This window comes from Pleurodeles waltl, chromosome 11 (assembly GCF_031143425.1).
Source record: "Pleurodeles waltl isolate 20211129_DDA chromosome 11, aPleWal1.hap1.20221129, whole genome shotgun sequence".
Lineage (NCBI taxonomy): Eukaryota > Metazoa > Chordata > Amphibia > Caudata > Salamandridae > Pleurodeles > Pleurodeles waltl.
In genome coordinates this window covers 348036489-348042488 of record NC_090450.1, presented here as the reverse complement: position 1 = coordinate 348042488, position 6000 = coordinate 348036489, and the positions used below count along the sequence as shown (strand labels likewise).

At 44.5% G+C, this 6000-nt stretch overlaps 1 protein-coding gene across 1 annotated transcript in view; it reads left to right on the top strand.

The window, feature by feature from the left end:
* Window positions 1–636: 636 nt before the first annotated feature.
* ANO7 (anoctamin 7) overlaps window positions 637–6000 on the top strand; it is a 2026240-nt gene continuing 2020876 nt past the window's right edge. Inside the window, exon 1 of the mRNA XM_069213645.1 lies at window positions 637–963. The gene's annotated coding sequence lies outside the window, so the exon portion shown is untranslated. The remainder of the gene's footprint in view (window positions 964–6000) is intronic.

Genomic DNA, 6000 nt, shown 5'->3' with positions numbered 1-6000 from the left:
ATTTTACCATGTTTACAGGAGTGAGTACAAGCACTTTAGCACTGGTTAGCAGTGGTAAAGTGTGCAGAGTCCCAGAGCCAACAAAAACGAATTCTGCAAAGTAAGAGGAGTGAAGGCAAAAAGTTAGGGGGTATACCAAGGATGCCGGGTCTGACACAGTGCATATTTATATTTACATTGATGCAATATATAAAGACTGAAACTCAGCCTTTGCTTTCAAACTGAGGGGTGTGATAGGAGTACGAACTAATTTTCTGTGCTGTTAATCTGTAACGTCAGTGCAATTTGCCTTCCCTAATTACGTACCCCTCCCCACCCTCCACCACCACACTTTTTTCGGAACTTGTGCCCTGGTTTCAACCTCATTTTTTCATATTCTTGCGATGACCTTGCAAAACTGGAGGGGCTTTGGGGTTTCCAGTTGAATTGCCCCCCAAAAGGGAAAATATCCTTTCCTGACACACCACAGTCTGATCCTGCTTCACCATTACATTGTCCACAACTGCAAACCGGTCTGCAAGAGGAGGGAACTTGTGTGACTTGGACACAGAGGCAGAGGGACACACCCTGACGTCAAACAAGGGCAGGGCTCTTTCTAGTGATAAAACGACAGAAGCGGTGCGTGGAAGTTGGCTGCCTAAACGGGACTCGGGTGCCACATCCCCTGTACGTAATATGTAGGAAACAGCTCACTGACTGAGTGATGAGGTGACAACGTGACGACAGCGGTTTCCTGGCTCAGTACACTGGCAGGAACTGAAGGAAGGAAAGGGCACTGCCAGCCAGAACGAGGACGATACCCACTTTGAAGCAAATAAGTTGCGCTACCAAAGTTCTGGACTACCCAGACAGAGAGAGAGAGCGCAAGAGAGATGTGCCTCTAAGAGATAGTGGGGAAAAGAGCCCTGCTTCTAACTTGTAAATTCGCAACCATAACAACAAAAGGAACAGGGGGAAGACCAGGTAAGCGATCTATGATTTATGGATTCTTTCACTTGCATTGATTCCTAAGTTGTTATAAAGATGGCACGAAAGGGGGTTGTGAACTGGAGCAGTTTTTCGTCACTGTCTCTGAGCGCGCCGACTTTCTCTAGAACAGTCATTAAACTTTTTTATGCCGAGGCAAGTTGAGCAAACAAAAAGTAATCCTCCCGCCCCTAAGGTCCTTAACCTGATAAAACATGTAACGGTGAACGCTGAATACTTAGAATTTAATAACCTATTTGACCTAAACTCAAAGGGAAATGCTATTCTGTGGTACTCCCACCCCCCCCCCCCCCAACCCTTGCCCGCTAAAGTTTGGAATTAAATTTAAAAATAACCAGAGCTACCCAATATTCGTGATTTGGGAAGATAGTAGCATGACTGCGCATTGAAAGGACAAGGATCACGTGTCTCTGAAATGGTTAGGCAATTCTTCACCAGGCCTTCATTGTTAAACGTAGTACTGTTCAATTGCATTATGGCACTTGTACTCATGCACGTATAACTGGAAAAGCAAAACTATCAGAATGCAAAGAAAACAAACATTAGTCATGTCCATCGGTCTCGCTTCCCAATGTAGAGCGAGCGAGTGATGCAACTGATGTGTCCATTGCCGACTATCCAGACTGCGCCTCAGATACCACTCGGCAGCAAACGACACAACTTAGGTCACAGACATGCTAAAATGATGCTCTCTCTACACAATTTGCACACCCTAAGACAAGAAAACTCTGTAGAGTGCAAATGCGGGGTGTCTTGTGGTAGAGACAAAAGAAGGACTCCTATACCTATTAGCATTAGTGGTTTCACAGTGTAGGCGAATAGGTAAACAGGCGGAATGCAGTCACTCAAGGTGGTTAGCCAATGGCCGAGGAGGGTTGAGCAATTGCTCCATAATGTATATCATGGTGACCAAATGAAAAACGTGCGTGACACGATTACACAGCTGTGGATGAAAACGGCTGGGTTAAAACCACTATACATTAAGGGCCATATGTACAAAAGCTTTTTCCCATAGACACAGAATGGGTAAAATCCTTTCGTACATCTGGCCCTAAGTGTAGTAAATATAATTTTGTTAAAACCAAAAGGTCTTGGCTAACGCCACACCTATACATGCTGGGGACGACAGATATCAATTTTGTTGTGCTAAGTTTATAACTGTGAGCTGTTTCTGTGAGGAAATGATCTATCGCTAGCCCTCTGGGTTTAAGTATCGACGTAGATAATTAGCATGCAGAAGAATGACCTCATAGCAAACGGGTGCACTTGGGCATGGCTGTGATTATAAGAGCACTCTCGACAGTCAACTGCGGTGTTGCAGTTACCACTTCTGGAGCACCGTGTGCAGGCTTGCCCTGATTGCAGGTTTCTAAGAAGATGTAACTGCTCATAGTTCTACCATTTAAACCTCGAGTAGCAAAGAAAACCAACATGGATATTCAAATGCGCACTGGGCACTTCCGTGTGCACAACAAACCTACATGTGTAGACAGATGTGACATAACGCTTACCGGCTTGGAGCAACTTTTTAAATAAGTACACAATTTTCTCAGAAGCAAATACTCACCCTGCATTCCAAAAGAAATTTCTGGAGTTTACCTTTGTGCAGTCGTTTAAAGCATTTCTTGTTCCACAGAATTACAAACAAGAAACAGTAATGTATACATTCCTGTTTTTTAACACACAACATTCTGCACCTAGGCTGCAGGTAGTCAACCTTAGTGACTAGGACTGGCGTTCCTCTGATTTGAATGGGGTTAGCCTTCTGTATAGATAGTTTACTTTTTCAGGATCACAAAAATGCTGAGTCAAGGCTGGGATTTGATCCTTACATCCCCACTTTGAACAACAGGAGGCACTCTAGCTGCTAGGCCACATATTCTGATTTTGTTTGTTGTTTCCGTGACTTATCAGAATGTCTTATAGACATTCAACTGTTGATATGAAGTTGCAGTGTTTTCAGGAGTTGGAAATAAAAATACACATTGGAACATTGTAAGTCCAGAACTCTGACCTGGGACCACGGGCCACAGCACCCTTTGTTAACCTTATGACGTCCAACAAGACCTAAACCAAATACCCTAAATTTCAGAACAGACTAGGTAAAACCAGTATAAAATGCTTCCCCCATATATGCATGTGCGCAGATACTACATTCCACTCCAACACACAAATGAACTCAACACAACATTAGAGTCTCACGCCCAAAATCAGGGTGTGATGTAGGATGCCAAAGTCTTGCACAGTCACTGTAGAAAATCACAGTACCTCTTTGATAGCGTGGGATCGGATCTCAAATGAAAGCGAGGAGTGGCATCCTTCCCACTTCATGACTGGGTGCAAACTTCAGGCTTTCTTACATGTTCCCAAGATCACAGGTCACCACCGCAGGTGCTCAGTTTTCTGGCTTTGGGTTTGATGCAATGGAACCCAATTGATTGCCGCTCCCACCTGCATGTAGGACGGGTTGACTGCCAAACCCAGCTCAGCATCTCTGCCAGGGTCCCCTCTTACATCATCAGGGGACTGACCCCGCAAAGCACCCCAAATTGTCAAAAATGTGACACATTTCTTGTGACCTCTTCAACCTCTTGCTGGGTGGTGACCATGGTGTCCTTGACCCGCGTCACAATCCAGGGTTCCACATTGAAAGGAAATTTGAACTTGCTTCCCAGGTGACTATCTTTCATCAGGAAGAGGCACTCTATTTCTACTGCCTTATTCCTGGCTCGTCAGTTCCAACTAACTTGGTTGTTCTGGTGCTGTCAAATTTGGAGCAAAAGGGCCAGGTTTATAAAGTTAGGAGCTCACCCTAGGTGATGGGGACCCACATACCGGAACGCCCTCTGCATAAAGACTGGCCTGGGGGTACACCCAGTGGTCACATGGAGTATGTGATGGTAGTCTTACATCAATGATTGGATTGCTCACTGTAGTTTGTGATGTTTGACGTGGGATATGCAAAGTATGTTGGAGATGGCCTGCATAAAGCTTTAGTCTTTGCCATTTGCCAGCAGCCAACGAAGCATGATTTGCCTGTGCTTAATCCCCCAGGATACAAAGTAATCTGCAAATTTTTGCCCCTAGAATGGGGTCCATTGTACGTTCTTATCTCTTTGATCAAGTCATGTGTCACCATTATGTTCCTCATTCCAGACCCAACTTGAAGAGGCTTTGATCAACTCCATACATCGGCAGTGAGATCTGGCAGATTCTGTGTAAAGAATCCACAATAATTTTCAATGCACAAGTAGCTCCTCGCTGCAATGAAAGAGGAAGAGGCAGGGCAGTCTTGATGTCTTTTACTTTCATCTGAGAAATAGTACCTAAAGAAACTTATGTCTGTTCTGAGGAATTCACACTTTTCACTGTGCAGTGTGAGTTTACTGTCCTTGAGTCTTTGAAACAATTTCCTCAGTCATGTATAGTGGTCCTCTAAAGTGTAGCAAACACTAGGATATCGTGGATCACAGGCAGAAACTCTAACAGCCTGGACAACACCTTCCTGATGGTGTTCTGGAACACTCAGGAAATGCTTGAGATCCCAAAGTTTAGTCCTGAGAAACAAAAGCATCGAAAAGGGTGTGAGATATCTTGAGGTAAGGTCCAGTACTAGTTGTTGGCACCTCTAACAGGTCCGTCTTGGATAATCATTTGGCCCCTGCTATTTCAATTACAATGCCATTTACGGTTGAGGTGATATGCCGCTCCCATTATATGGCCATGATAGAGAGATGCATATCTTTGCAAAGTTGCATCGCATTCAGCTTTTTAGGCTTCTTGGTTACCAGAATAGGTAAGACCCACAAGGCAGGCCCTCTGCCTTTTTGATTATTCCTTCTTCTTCAAGCTTTTAAAGCTATTCTACCTTTAGCTAAAGGTGGAATGCGACTCTCCAGTTGTGCAGCATCATGGGCTGCACAGATTTGTCAATGTACATTTTTTTGATTTCCCTTGCAGTACCCAGTTCCTCTAAACCAGAGGTCCTTAACCTTTTGACTTCTGTGGACCCCCACTGAATCATTACTGGAATCCAGGGACCCCCACTGATTCATTATTGGAAGCTGGGGATCCTGACTTCGGCAATTTATATGATTTGAATCTCAAAGCAATACAGAAAAATACAAAAACAAGTATAAACCAACCAAATGCTTAAATAATGAAATATTTTGTGTGATTCAAAATCAAATATAAATATTTGTCCAATTTTGCTTTATTAGTATATACTTAATAATTTTAATGTAGTAGTTTTAGTATTATTTAATTTTGTAAAACAGTCGCAGACCACCTGAGTAGGCCTTGCAGACCCCAAGAGCTCCTCGGACCACATGCTGAGAACCACTGCTCTAAACAGTTCCTAGAAGTCCTCTAGGAGACAATCAGGGGCATATTTATACTCTGTTTGCACACGATTTGCGCCCTTTTTTTTTACGCAAATCCAGTGCAAACTTAACTCCATATTTGTATTTTGACGCTAGATCTGTCTAGCGTCAAACTATTGGAGTTAACGTCATTTTTTACAGTGGAAACCTACCTTGCGTCAATGAGATGCAAGGTAGGCGTTCCCGGGCAAAAAATGACTCTAAGGTCTTTGCATCTTATTTATCCTCCCGTGCAAAGATCGCTCACAGGAGGAGGAGGGCCTTAAATAATGGCGCTAAGCCTGTTTAGCGCTATTATTTAACGCTTGGGTCAGGGCAGGCGTTAGGGAGACAGTCCACAGGTGCCCTACCCTGCTCCCAGGGACACCCCCAGTCGGCCCCATCCACACCTGGAGGACACCCAAGGATAGGGGGACCCATCCAAGGTAACTCCAGGTACTTTTTTCTTTTTTTTTTTCAAAGTGCCCTAGGGGGGCCTAACTTGGCCCCACCCTATAGCACTGTGCCCAATAGCCATGTCCAGGGGGCATAAGTCCCCTGGGCATGGCCATTGGGCTGGGGAGCATGACTCCTGTCTTTGCTAAGACAGGAGTCATGTCCAAGGGGATCTGCCCTAGATCTTTGCCTGCCT